Consider the following 15,020-nt stretch of genomic DNA (forward strand, 5'->3'; position numbering starts at 1 on the left):
ACACCACCTGATGTTGGGGGACCTGCTAATCTCTTACTCAGTTCTAGCAATAAAACTCTCACCCTTATGGATAACCTACCATTAAGCCTATCAAGATCCTAAGCTACGCTCCACACCTGCCTCTGATTTTTTAAATGTAAGTAGTTTTGAGGTCAATTTTTAGCAAAAATACTAGCTAGTTGTTCGCCGTCTATGCTCTCAGTTTATATGTCCATTTGAAACTGGATTAATTAAGGTTAGACATGTCAGAAAATATTAAGAGAGTACTTCGAATCATCCAGAATGCCAGATCAAAAAGAGCTCCATTTCTTTTGTTATCACTGGATGCAGAGAAAGCCTTTGATAGACTGGAACTTTGTTTCAAGTCCTGTCGCATGTGGCCTTTGGCCCCCAGTTCCTTAAATGGACAATTGTTCTTTACATCAGCCTAAGGCCAGCTGTATAAGTTAATGGGGTTAAATCTCCCCTATTTGAATTACCCAGCGGGACTAGGTAGGCATGTCCAATCTCCTCTGTTTTTTGAACTGGCCATGAAGCCTTTTGTGCAGAGGCTATGGAATAATGAATCCATCACAGGAATAAAAAAATCCAGGAACACATCAGAAAATTATATTATATGCAGATAATGTAATATTTTTTATCTAAACCAAATATTTCCCTAAAAATACTTGCTATAGAAATCCAGAACTTTGGGAAAGCATCTAGATTTAAAGTAAATTATGCCAAATCTGAAGTGTTAGCTATAAATTTGCCAGAAACTGAAAAGTCAGTCCTCCAGAAGACACTTGGGTACAAATGGGCAAAAATTGTATAAAATACCTGAGCATTCAAATCTCAAAAAACCTAGATGAACTCTGTGATTTAAATATCAAACCACTACCTCAGCAAGTGAGAAGAATAGCCATAGTCAAAATGAACATTGTGCCAATATCTTCCTTGTTTCAAATTCTTTCTGTGATTATCCCAGATAAAACCTTAGCAGGAATACAGAAGATGTTTTTTAGAATGTAAGTGGTATAAGAAAAGACCACGAGTGAGGGCAGATACTTTGTACAGACCCACTAAGCAAGGTGGACTAGTGGTTCCAAATGTGCTCGGGCACTATCAAGCCAGACAGCTCAAAGCAGCATTGGCATGGGGGTGCTCTTATCCAGCCAAATACTGGGTCTTTACAGAACAAGAAAATTGTGGCAGTATATATATTGCTAAACTAGCATGGATTAATAAAAAAAAATCATACCCATCAGAAATTTACAAACATCCTTTAGTAAAGGCTACTTTGTGGGTATGGGATAGAAGTAGTGATGAGATTTTCCCTCAGCAGTGACATCTATTGCAAATAATCCAGATCTTAACCCAATTCGTGAACCAGAGCGCTTCAAAGATTGGGAGAGCCATGGCATTCACACGCTTGGCCAGCTATTCAGTAAATAAACTTCTCTAACTTGTTTAGAGATCAAAACCTTTAGTTTAACTGGCCCTCTTGAACCAGTACTTCCAAGTCAAGCATTATGTTTCTCAACTCTCTAGAAAGCTTTCTGTATAAAACAGGCTAACTTTAATAGAACACAATGGCATCTGGTCAATTAGGAACCAACCCCCCTCCCAGCTCCCACTAATTTATATCAGTTTTTGCTGACAGCTTTCCTACCAAAGTGTCCATATATGACACACTGGTAAAAATATGTGGATAGATATATCACCCCAGAGGAATGGGGGTTTGATCTGGAAAAGAGGACCAGCAATTTCAGTCTATAGCACAATAAAGAAAAATTCTTGAAGATACTGTTTCAGTGGGACCTCACACCAGCGAGGTTAAAAAATGTTGGAGAAATTGTGGTGAAAGAGGAGATTTTATGCATATATGGTGATCATATCTAGTCTTTAGAGAGCACCGGGATACAATCCGTAACCAAATAACACAAATTGTTGGATATTTATTACCAAATGATCCCTTGGTAATCATCCTGGGGCTTCCTAGCAAAAATGGTCACACAAGAGGAAATGTTGTTGCTTGAGTATTGGTAGCTTCTCATTGGAAAAAGAAAAATAGTTCAACCATAGAGGAATAGTTCAAAAAATATGGGAGGTTGTGGTTATGGAAAAATTAACACACCAATTATGTACCCAGCAAAATAGACAGAGGAGCGATAGATAGCTAGATATTTGGTTACCTTTATTCAATATTCAGAGTACATTCATCTGGAAAACCGCCCCCAGCACATCCATCCAATTTTTTGAATATTAACACACTGATAGACATGCCTGCTCTGTTGTGTGTATATTGAGATTTCACTCAACTTAATGAAATCTCTAGAAATGACATTTTGTAATGATGCTCACTCTGTAATATGGTAACACCCTGTTAAATAGAAAGATCTGATAACTATGTTCCTGTATAATATCTTTTTAAACCACAGACAACAGTTACAATGATTGTTCTCTTTTGGCTATTTACATGGCAATGATCTGTAAGCTTGTTGAAACTTCCTATATAAATAGTTTTTAAAATAGCCATGTAGACATTTGGTTTTGAGCTCTGAAACCACCCCTCCCCAAGGCTTCAGTACCAGAACCTGAATGTCTACATGGCTATTTTTAGCACTGTACCATGAGGCTGAATCTGTAGACCTGGGCTCTGAGACTCTCTGCTACAGGTTTTTGTTTTGCCATGTAGACATAACCAGGGAGGTCAAGTGACTTGCCTAAGGTCACAGCAAGTGAGAGGCAGAGTAGGAAACAAAACAGATCTCTTGACTCCAGTTCCATGCTTTAACTACCAGTTAACACACTTGCTCTTTGTCCAAAGAACCTTACCATAGCCTTTGCTGGAAATACTATGCTCTCTGCTAGCCAAAATATTAACGCAATCAAGCATCTATTCTATTTGCCTTCACTGGCATCAGATCTCAACCTTCTAAAAACTAGCCTGCCTCTTCTTATAGCTGTATCTCACTCTATTTGCTTGAAGCATCTTTTCATAGGATTGGATTAAGAGCCTCCACATCTAGAGCATTAAATCTACAAAGTGCCTGCCACCCACATTGTTCCTTATTAAACTATCAGCATACACCTTTCTCAGAATTACTGGGGCTCTCTCAGCAGTATTCTTAATCTGCGGGATCTAAGAAGTCAGCAGCAGCGCACCTCTTCCTCACTGTTAGGGCAGTTTCAAATGACCAATTCTTGTCTGAGTTTCCACAAGCCAGAAGTGACATTGAGTACTGCCAATTTAATCCAGGGGGAACTTCACCAATTCAGCCACTTTAAAAGCATTTCCCCCCCTTTATTGTAAGCTGGTAAATCAAAACACTACAAATAAAACACATAACGAGAGATTAGTACATGCCTTCCAAACTACTTTTGCTATTTTTTTAAGATCAAATACGAAACAAATGATAAGTACACAGGAAAATAAGACCAACAACAAATAAGAGTACAGCTTTGTGCAAAATACAACGCAATAGGATCAACAGTGCCTTGGGAACCATCCAGGTGTCCCCACCACCAATCTTGGAAAGATTTATGACTCACAGAGAGAACAAACAAGTCAATCATTGACATTAACTGATTGGTAAGCATATGGACCAAAGGGCTCCCACAGAAAGTTGTACTCCAATGCCTTTTAACATTCTTATTGAAGAATTTGTATCAGTTGGTGGAAGACCATTATTGCTTGAACCAAGGAGGAGCCCTGCTTTGTCAGATTTTAATCACTGTCATTCTGCCAGGCACGTGAAAAGCACAATGCACATTTTACTTTATCAAAAGGAGACATCTTTGCTTAGTGGTTTGGAGAACAGGGGTGGAAGTTAGGACTCCTTGGTCCTGGTCACAGCTCTGCCACTGACTTACTGTGCAAGCTTGGGCACGTCATGTCCCTCTGTGCCTAAATTTGCCACTCTATCAACAATATCTACCTCACAGGAGTATTCTGAGGCTTAAATCATTCACGTTCATAAGGGGGTTTGAGCGCCTCAGATAAAGGGCCAAATGTTCAGTTGCTATAGACATAGCAATTGACATAGCTCCATTGACCTTCAATGGAGCTATGCTGATTTTACACCAGCTGAGGCTCTGGTCTGAAAAATGCTATATACATACAAAATATTACTATTATTTACTGTAAGTCCTCTCATCTCATAGGAATCCCATTAATACACAGAATAGAGGATTAGGTCAGATCAATAAACGAGAAATTTTTCCTATCGGTGAGAAAATAAATAAATAAGCACCCCAAATTAGAAAATCTGTTTCTAATACACCTACCAAGATGATCGCATCCCATTTAGATATGCCATTTTCCAGCAGGTCTGCAGACCAGCCAGCTTGTCTTTAAATCATCTGCTGGAGGAGAGATCGTTGTTTGGTAGTTCAAATGAAAGAAATGGGTTCAAATGCTTAGATATCTCTGATCAGTTTTTGTTTGGGAGCCTTTAGTAGTATGAGTTGTGCCGAGAAAGATGAAGACAGGCAGGAAAACAGCGAAGCTTCCATCTTGTATGCAGTTTTAGAAGGTGTCGGTAAATGCTCTAAAGTAAACATCTTGTGAAATAAAACCCGCAGTGTGCATACTATGTCCCCAACTATGCTACACCCTGGTAGGACAAAAAATTCACTGTTGTTTTATGTAAAGGTAAGTGGTAGAAGAAGCTGGGACACTGAGTTAAACTAAACTAAACTATTCTTAGAAACATAGAAAATGACATTTGCACATTTAAAAATACAGGTGAAATATGGATTCTGCTGAAATCAGTGTCAATCCCCATTTGACTTCAGTGGAGCTAGGATTTCACCCTATGAATTTTAACCTCACGGTATCCCTATAACTGTCCCTGCACTATGATATAAACCATGTAGGCTGGGGTTTTCAGAGTTGCCTAAAGGATTTGGACACAATTCCCTGGGCATTCAAATACCCTAGGCAGTTTTAAAAATTTTAGCCATAAAATGTTTTCATTTAAACATTGGGAGGAGTTGGGACTGCTGGTGGAGTTCTCAGAAGGAGGAACTCCTGTGGGTCTACAAATACTGTGCGGATCAGCAGTAAGATGCTATGCACTATGAGTAAAGCTATTACACGTTATGTGTCATGTGTGTCAGTTAATGTGATCATGAGACCCACCCCTTTAATTTGTTCACTTTTTTGTTTCTAAATTTGCAACCTGAATACAGCATTAAAATAGGGGTTCTGTTGCATTTATTATATCATAAAAGTGTCATGCTCAGCTAAAAGTTACAAGTATCCAGCAAAACCCATCAACAAAACCAAACAAGTCCAACAAGCTGCTACATCAACGTTTACAGCAGTCCTGGTTTCCCAGGTTCATCTGTGAGATGGGGATAAAAAAGAAATCCACTTTGTTTTTGCTGAAGTTGTTCCATGCTGTTGGAGTCTTTTCATTAAATAATTCTGAGCTGTTGTTAAATGATGTGTCATTTGTTCCGATGGTAAATATTTTTTTTCCCTCACGCGGCTCCCAGCTTTATTTTTGAGTGGAGAGTCCAATGTCTATAATTAAGTCCATGTATTTCCTAGCTGGCAATATTAGAAATGAAAGGCAACGTACTGTACAGCATGTATTCTTAAGAATAAGCTGTAAATAATAAAGACCAAGATTTTCAAAAGTTATGGAAGCTGCTGGGTGCTTTTGAAAATCAGGCTTTTTATTCATGACTATATATAGATTTAGAAGGCTAATTTAAGGCATCAGTTTCTGATGATCCTGGCCAAAAGGTCATCCCTCAGACCTTTTTGTACAAATGAGAATATCTACAATACTGTAAGCAATGTGTATAGCATTTCACACACAGGTAGGTTTTTACCCCTTGTAAGCTGCTCTGTTTTTTGGAGATGGAGTATTCCTATTTTCAAATTTTCCAGGAGAATGAGTGATCTAATCAGAGAAGGATGCATATGCATCATGATCCAGTCTTTACTTACATCATCATATACTATTTTTTCTACAAAATCCCTGACTCAGACTCAGGGAATGAATCAGGGTTGTGTAATGAAGGTGCCTCAAGTTGGGCACCCCGAAAATGAACTGCACACACTGGTAGCCACTTGTGGAAAAAATTGGTTTAAGTGACTTGCCCAGCATTACATGGGAATGCTGTGGCAGAGGCAGGAATAGAATCCAGTTCTCCAGGGCTGCTTCAGCTGCCTTAACTGTAAGACCTTCCTGACTCTTCCTTCAGTCACCCGCTTCATTCTCGATCACACCTTCCAACTTGTGCAACAAAAGAGGCAAGAGTCAGATAGACCACAGCTTCTTTCACTACACAACCCATATTACCCTCAGAGTAGGTCAGTTCTGTGCATTGATTGAAGCAGGGTTCTGGGGGTGGGAGGAAAAGAGTGTGATTATGCTATTGTCCTTTAATTACAGGATTTATACATATAAGGGGACTGAATTAAACTTGCACAAGCAGCCTTAATTCTGGCATTTCCTAACTTTTGAGTGCTTCACTTTGCAACCTTAACAATGTTCTTTTAACTTTTGGATGTATATATTATATAAAGGGTCAAATCTGATTCATTGTATTCCATGATCCATTACTCATAATTTGTGATCATTGAGACAACTAAGTCTTTGTGAAAGATTTGCAAATTCCAAAAGTTTCACACATTATAGCATAAATTAATGTTCAACCCAAAATTCATACTGGAAATGCATTATTTGTTATTTTGTTGTTTAAATCCTGTCAGTTATTTAACAGGCGACCAAAACAATCCTGTGTGAGTTAAATGGCCAATCACATGCCACGAATGTTGAATAGCAAATAGTTAAAACTAACAGCTTGCAAGTAACCCAAAGGCTTATAATTGTCCAACTTATTTGGCATATACTTCTGACTGAGTAATGCATTAGATAAATGATAACAGATTTCTGAATATTTTGCAAAATAGAAAAAAAAGGCTAAATTTGCAATGAATAGTTTGCCCAGCTGCAGGTACAATATAACTTCCTTTTCTGGTGAGATTTGCTGTCTGTCTTCGTAAAAGAAACTAAAAATAAGGCATTGTGTCCTTTCAATTACATCTTGTAGACACAACAATCACAGAAATCCACATACATATTATGGCCTGGTTTCCTAGTTACACATTAGTGCCCTTGTGAATCAAATCCACAAGCAAGCTGGCCCTAAAGTTGACTAAGACCTGCTTTACACAACAAAGTTAGGTTGATATAAGTCACTTTGCGCCAACCATTTATGCATGTGTCTACATTCAAATTTGCCTCTGGTCAACATAAGCATCCTGTTATGGCAACACAGTAAAACCACCTCCTTGAATGGTGTAGTGCCATGGTCACCACACAGGTCATCTTAGTGCAAATGTAAACACTGCATGACCTGTGTGGACCACAACAGTCCTCCAGCAACTGTCCCACAATCCCCCATTCCCCATGCCAATGACCACTCTAGTCACAATTTTAAACTTCACTACGCATGGGTCACAGAGACCAGAAGCCATGCATCTACTCCTTAAAAGCCCATCTATTTTTGAAATGTCTTTTCCCGGTTGCTCATCTTGGTGAGCACACCTAGCAGCTTACCTTTGTTGTGTACAACTGCCCAACCAACCACGCCAGCTTCACACAGATAGTAGATGTGCTCCTGCCTGGAGTAGACAGGAGATATTGGATCTCCTGGCCTGTGGAAAGAGAAGGCTGTGCAGGCACAGCAACAGACTTGCCATAGAAATGTGGACATCTACAAGCAGATTGCATGGGAGATGCAGGCAAAGGGGCATGATAGGGATGAGCAGCAGTGCCACATGAAAGACAGGGATACAACTAGGCAATAATAGACCTGGTTGTGCCCCGTGGACTTGCCTCTTCTACAATTACTGCCATACTTGGCTGTGACACCACCAGCACCCACAGTCCACTGTGGATACCGCAAAAGAGCCCAAGACAGAGACCCCTGCCATGAACAGCAAGGAGGAGGAGAGGGACACAGCAGGGGACTCCAATCATGCCATGAGGCAGGAAACCCAGCAGAAGTCTAGCCAGTCGCACCAAGCAAGTGCAGATGAGCCCACGGATGAAGGGGAAGGGAGGTTGGGTAAGTGTGCACATGCATTTTTCCTTACAATGTTTACATTTGAAGAACGCTCCCGGCCAATCCCCAAAGTTAACAAGACAAAAGGTATTGACTTATCATTCTTTCACTCATACGCAAAGAGGTAGATGTACAAACAGAGGTAGAGTCAGCATCTGCTTTTCATTTCCTCTGTTGGGCTAGGTGGGGAGAGGCCCATGGAGAGTGAATATCTGTGTGGATAGAGATGTCCCTTTTACCCTCCTATGAAATCTTGATGAACTTTCATGGAGATACTCTGCAATCCTCTCCCAAATTTTCTAGGGATGGGTGTCTTATTTCTTCCTCCACAGTAGGACACTTTCCGTGCCACTCTGTGATGACTTCAGCAGGCACCATGGCAGTCAACAGACTGGTGGCATCAGATCTGGGCAACTTTGGAGTGCCAGGATCATCTGTCTTCTCTGTGTCTTTGTGACCCTCAGAAGTGAGATATCAGCTAAAACCACACTGCCCGTGAAAAATAGTGCCAATATTCAGTGCCATTGCAGTACAGTTGTCCTTTTAGAACAGCGACAAAAATGTAATAGATTCGTAGAAGAGAAAATCCACCTCCCCCCCCGACACACAGCAGGCCATACTTGCCATGGGTGGAACTGGACAGCAGTGCTGTACTGAGATACTTCAAAATTGAAGGGTCAGTAAAGCATTTCTTGTTAAAAGTATTTATGGGAATAAGGAAAGGGAGTTTTTAAATGTACCTTTCCCTTGTGATTGTACATCTAATGGTACACTGGTCTGTTTTTATCAGCAGCTTCTGGCATGGTGGCTTTGAGGGGTGGCCCCTCCACAGTGCAGAATGCCTGACCCTGATGAGGAGAAAGAAGAGGACTAGGGAGAACATGTTCTGTGAGATCCTGCAAGCCAGTGCTGCACTGAACCATGAACAAAGCATGGACCAAAGCAGTGACCAACAGCATGGAGAAAGACAGAGGAGAGGCAAAAGGCCCAGGAGTCCCAGCAGGACAAGGAGCAGGAAATGTACCAAGACACTATGGATCTTCTCAGGCAGCAAACCCAAATGTTACAGACCCTGATTGACTTAGAGTCCAAAAATCCCAGCCTCCCGATCATTGCAGTCCTTAGAGAACTCTATGTTCAGTGCTCCTTATATCCCCCCAAATAGTAAATGGCATCCGGGGCTGCATCCTTACCCCCTCCCACTCCACACCAGGGGCAGCAAGGAAAATCATAGCTCCACAGACAATGACAATGACCACAGACTGGTATGTGTAGCCACAACAGACTATATTTGTTTACACAAATATTTACTTTTAAAATTTTCACCTAGTTAAATTATGTTAAATTTTTTATAACGTTCTATGGTTGCTTTTTGGCACTTTGATTTTCTGCACTGTTTTCTCCCACCACTCGATAAATTTCTATTTCTGGAGAATCAAATTATCCTTTAGTTCACACCACATATTACAGAGTGCACAGCAGTACTCAAGAAAGCAAACATTACTTGCACACGCACACCAAGCACCAGAGAATTCAGAGCTTTAGGAAAACCCCCAGCCATATTTATAAATGTACAACAAGAGCCACTCAGCTGATAGTAGCACTCACAGCTGCCGGCCCAACAGAATAGATACCAGCAGGCAAAGTCTCACCAATACAGAACATATATTACACGAGACAGACCATGCCATGAAAGCAGTTGAGAACACTGCTGTGGCTGACAAAGTGCTCTTTCAAAGCCTCTCTCAATTGCATAGCTTCACGTTTGGCTCATCTAAAGCCCTTGTGTCTGGCTGTTCAAAGTTGGCAGACAGCCACTCCATCTTTGCTCTCCACTCTGGTGGCAGCTCTTTCCCCTTTGCTGCAAGATGTTATGCAGGCCCCAATGGCAGCCATAACCATTGGGACATTTTTCTCACTGAGATCCAGTCTAGTGAGTAAACATTGCCAGGGGCCTTTCAATCTACCAAAAGCACATTCAGTCATTCTGCATTTGCTGAGCCTGTAGTTGAATCTTTCCTTGATGTTGTCCAGGTGGCCAGTGTATGGCTTCATAAGCCAGAGGAATCAGGGGTAGGCTGGGTCCCCCACAATCACTACTGGCATTTCAATATTACTAATGATAATCTTGGGAACGAATATTCTTGCTCGCAGCTTTCTGAAAAGTCCTGTGTTCTTAAAGATGTGAGCATCATGCACCTTCCTTGACCAGCCCACACTGATATTGGTGAAGCATGCCTGGTGACCCACTAATGCTTGCATAACCATAGAAAAGTAGCCCTTTCTTGTTGTATTCAGTTAGAAGGTAGGCTGATGCCAAAATAGGGATTTCCCCACCACAACTGGGGAAGCGTACGGCTGCAAATCCATCCACTATTTCTTGGACATTGCTAAGAGTCATAGTCTTGTGTAGCCAGAAACAATTAATGGCCTTACACGCTTGCGTGACAATTGTCCCTACTCCAACTCCAAAATAATTTCCCACTGACCAGTAGCTATCCAGCATTGCAAGCTTTCACAGTGCAATTGCCACACACTTTTTAGCTGCACTGGAGGGCTGGGATGAGCTCAGCACACACATCCAGGAATGTGGCCTGTCACATCCAAGAGTTCTGCAGCCACTGCTCATCATCCCAAAGCTGGATTATGAAGTGATCCCACCAGTCAGTGCTCATTTCTTGGGTCCAAAAATGGTGCTCCACTGTCCGCAGCTGCTCCATGATTGCCACCAGCAACCCTGAATTGTTTTTCACTATGTTCATCAGCAAACTGCCACAAAGATATGCTCATGTCCGGGGTTGTTGTGGTACTTCCTGTGGGGCTGCAAATACAGGAGAATTGTGCAACCTGTATTTGCAACATTCATGAGAATAGTGCAAAGCTGGGGGCTCCATTCTTCTGTCAGATGGCAGAGACTAAAAAGCACCACTCGGGGTTTGTTGGATTTTTAAAAAACGGCATGATAATTATGGGAAATGGATGGTATTATGGGTTGGAGAAAGTTGCATGTTGAGAACTTGTCCCCCACCTCGCAGAGGTCCCTGGGCGAGTCATTACTATCTTACAAATTATTGCTAAAGTGTCCCCAAAAGCACTGGCGGCGCATGGTACACTGGGGTGCCTATCCGTAGTGCACTTAATTTTGCATGGACACAAGCATACCTGGTGAGTACATCCAGCACCTTCACAAGGAGCCAAGTATGCATACACCAAATGGTATACAGACTTTCACAGCTGTATGCTGACAACTTGTATCTACCATGGTTTTTATTGTACATGTAGCCTAACTGATGGCATGAACTACAGAGCATCCTTCCGTGATGAGTCCCACAGGCAGACAACTTTGTGTTTGCAGCATGATCAAGCACCTGAGTTCCAGTCTACACAGAAAGAGCAATATTCTTTAGGTAGTCAGATTTTGCCACTTAAGATATCCAGCCCTGTGGAATGACTCATTGTGAAACCCCATCTCTTCATTCAACTTTAAAATGGAGGAGGTTTGTCTTTGCCACACATCTGACTATAAATCATTTTAAATCCATTGGAAAAGTTGGAAACAGATTTTTCTGTTTATTTGTCTTGCTAAACCCCTGAAATTTTTACATTGATTGCAGGCAGTCAAGGGGTTGCCCCCTACATGGCCAGAGGTAGACCTGATGTAAAGCAGATGCCACTGCACTGCAGTCTATGGCACAGCCCCTTCTTACACCAGGGCTGAGGCTTTATCTACATTAGATTTTTCTCATTATACCTCTGCTTATTCTGGCATAAGCTGCCTTGTGACCACTCACAAATGATTCCCCCCCTCCACCCTCCTGCTTTATTTTGCATCTTATCCCACTATCATTAGTCTGCTCTGCAAGTGCCAACCATTTTGGAAGGAATTATATCACTCTAATATTCAGGTGGACGCATCACCATTTTGAATTAGCTATATCACTTCAGGTCATCTTCCTCCCATTGCTAACCCAAACTGCATTGCTTCATTACATTCAGAACATTTGACATCTGCTAATTACTCCGTTGAGTCAAAAGGTATCTTCAGAATCATTCTACTTTGAAACAATTGGCACACAGAGAGAAGAAATGTGCCTGTTATAATAAAACTCTATTGGGCTTCAGGTGAACTGAACTGCTTCAGATAAAATGACTGGGATCTCAATTCATTAGCAGAATTCAAACATAGACTTAAAAGTTACAAGTAAGTACTTTTGTGCATTACACAAAATGGCTTAAAATCAGCCCTTCTTTCACTTAGTTGACAACACCAGCGTGCGGAATACTGAGACTACAGTTTGCTACTGTTTGAAGTAGTAGAAGATCACATCTTTTTAAGTAGCTGTGAATCAAGTGTCTCTTTCTCTAAGAAACTGGATCCTGCAAGCACTTGCTACTGTCCTTTAAACGTTGTCTTTGTCTGCACTGCAAAATGAGATGCATTTTCTCAATGTAAAATGGTAGTGAAGTAACTTTTACCTCATTGTAGCTAGCAGAGATCATCCCTATTCCTCCCACCTAGGGTTTACCTGGACTAGCTAAATAGAGGTTAAAAGCTGCAGTGCCTTATGTTCACTAGCATTTTCCATTGAAACACACAGTTGTGGTTGGTTTTTTTGCAGTGAAGACATAGCCTCTGCCTTCATATTAGCTAACACATGCTACCAACATGTTTTAAAAGTCCAATGTAGGTAAGGCACTGTAGACTTGAACACATGTTAAACTGGTCCATTTAAAGCAGAAGGTCTCATCAGGCTTTAGCTGGACCAAGTTAGCATGAGTTACAGCACACAAACTGCCTTGTCTACATGAGCTGTCTACCCCACAGGTGAAGGTGTGATTGTAACACAGGTAGGGATACCCCTGCTAGCTTTGATCTAGTAGTAGATAGTAGTGTAGACCTGGTGGCATGGGCTTCGGGACAGGCTTGCTGCCAGAGTACAAATTTGCCGGGGTCCCTGGGCATGTTCTCTGGTTTCTAGCCCACACGGAAGCGCATGCTGTCATGTCTACTGTATTATTGTTACCTGTGCTAGCTAGATTAAAGCTAGCATGTATTTGCCTACCTCTGCTACAATTGCTTGCAGTGCAGATATGCCCATATGTTAGCACATTAGCTAGCACACCCTTAAATCCTAATCTAGACAAAGCCATACTCTAATGGGACTACACATGGTAGAGTACTTCACGGCCTAGTAACTGCTTGAAGAACTGGGCCCTAAAATCCCAGTTTATTCTTGATTCCCACCATCTAATGTCAAAGCAAGCTGCAACACTGCTGCAGACTTCCTTAAGGCACTTCTCATTCTTTTTAATGTAATTGAATCTTTGTATCAACTATCTTTCTTCACTATTACAAGTAAAAAAAGGATTTTAAAACAGTCTGTTTCATTAGATAATGTGTTAACATTTTTCTCTCTTCTTCTTCCTTTTCATAGAATAATAGAATCGCAGGACTGAAAGGGACCTCGAGAGGTCATCTAGTCCAGTCCCCTGCATCCATGGCAGGACTAAGTATTATCTAGACCATCCCTGACAGGTGTTTGTCTAACCTGCTCTTAAAAATCTCCAGTGATGGAAATTTCACAACCTCCCTAGGCAATTGATTCCAGTGCTTAACCACCTTTACCCTTCCTCTTGTCTTCTCATTCGGAGAAAAGAGAACTGAAAAAGAGGGGAAGTAGTGGGATGTGTGGAGGCTGATGTTGGAAGTGGCAGGAGGGGTGAGGGGAGTAGAAGCCTAACACCATAGTCCTGCCAGCTGGGTGTGTGTTGTAAGAGGACAGCCCACTAAAGGAAAGGACAAGGGGTAAGAAAGCAACTAAGTAAAAGGAAGTGACCCAGACTTCCCATGTGAGTTTGGGCAAGTCAAAATTAAAGCCAGTCTCTCTCTGACTCAGTTCCCCACCTGTAACATAGCTTTTTTTACCCCTACCAATCAGGATGTTGTGAAGATTAAGATTTTGAGGTGCTCCTATACTACAGTAACAGGGGCCATACCTAAAACAGCTACCCATTCAGCCTCTACTGAGACCAATGTGTGTCAGCTGTGTCAGTACTCAGCAACAACTTTTCAAGGTGAAATACCTCCATTTTAGATTTATTTTTCCCTCAACATCTTTGATCAGCACCTAGAACAGTGGGGCCTTGTGCACTCACAGAGTAAAATATATAAATAATAATAGATAACACATAGTGCTCTGGTAAATCATGACCAAGTGGCTGATAATTTTATTAAAATTAAAACAAATTAACCCATGTTTAGTGGCATTTCAGAGTACAGTTTTTTTATTCTTTTAACTTAAAAAGTACATGGATTTTTTTCACATTTATATATACTTTTTCCCAAACAGCTCAGCTCTACAATTTTGAAAAGTAGAGATTAATAATGAAGTCACCACAACAGCTTCCAAAATTGATAGCAAATATCCATCTTATTTTCAGTAAGATCTGTCTCTGGCAACACCCAAGAATTACTACCTAAACAACAGAGAATTACGGGTAATTATGAAATATGCATGTGCAGATAACCTTGCTGTACCAAAATGCTAATTTTTTTAAACATATCATTGACTGACTTTCATAAGGTCTGTGTTTAATAGGCTTGTTCTGTTGTTAGCCCCATTTCTATTGCACTTACCTCTAGGTGCACTAAGGATGTACGGTATGAAAACTGCAGGAAAACCTGAGTGTCTATGGATTAAGTTTAGAAGTGTGAGCAACAAGAGTGATGTAGTGGTGGGAGTCTGCTATAGACCACCGGACCAGAGGGATGAGGTGGATGAGGCTTTCTTCCGGCAACTCGCAGAAGCTACTAGATCGCACGCCCTGGTTCTCATGGGTGACTTTAATTTTCCTGATATTTGCTGGGAGGGCAATACAGCGGTGCATAGACAATCCAGGAAGTTTTTGGAAAGCGTAGGGGACAATTTCCTGGTGCAAGTGCTAGACGA

The sequence above is a fragment of the Chelonia mydas genome, chromosome 5 (assembly GCF_015237465.2).
Source record: "Chelonia mydas isolate rCheMyd1 chromosome 5, rCheMyd1.pri.v2, whole genome shotgun sequence".
In the NCBI taxonomy this organism is placed as follows: domain Eukaryota; kingdom Metazoa; phylum Chordata; order Testudines; family Cheloniidae; genus Chelonia; species Chelonia mydas.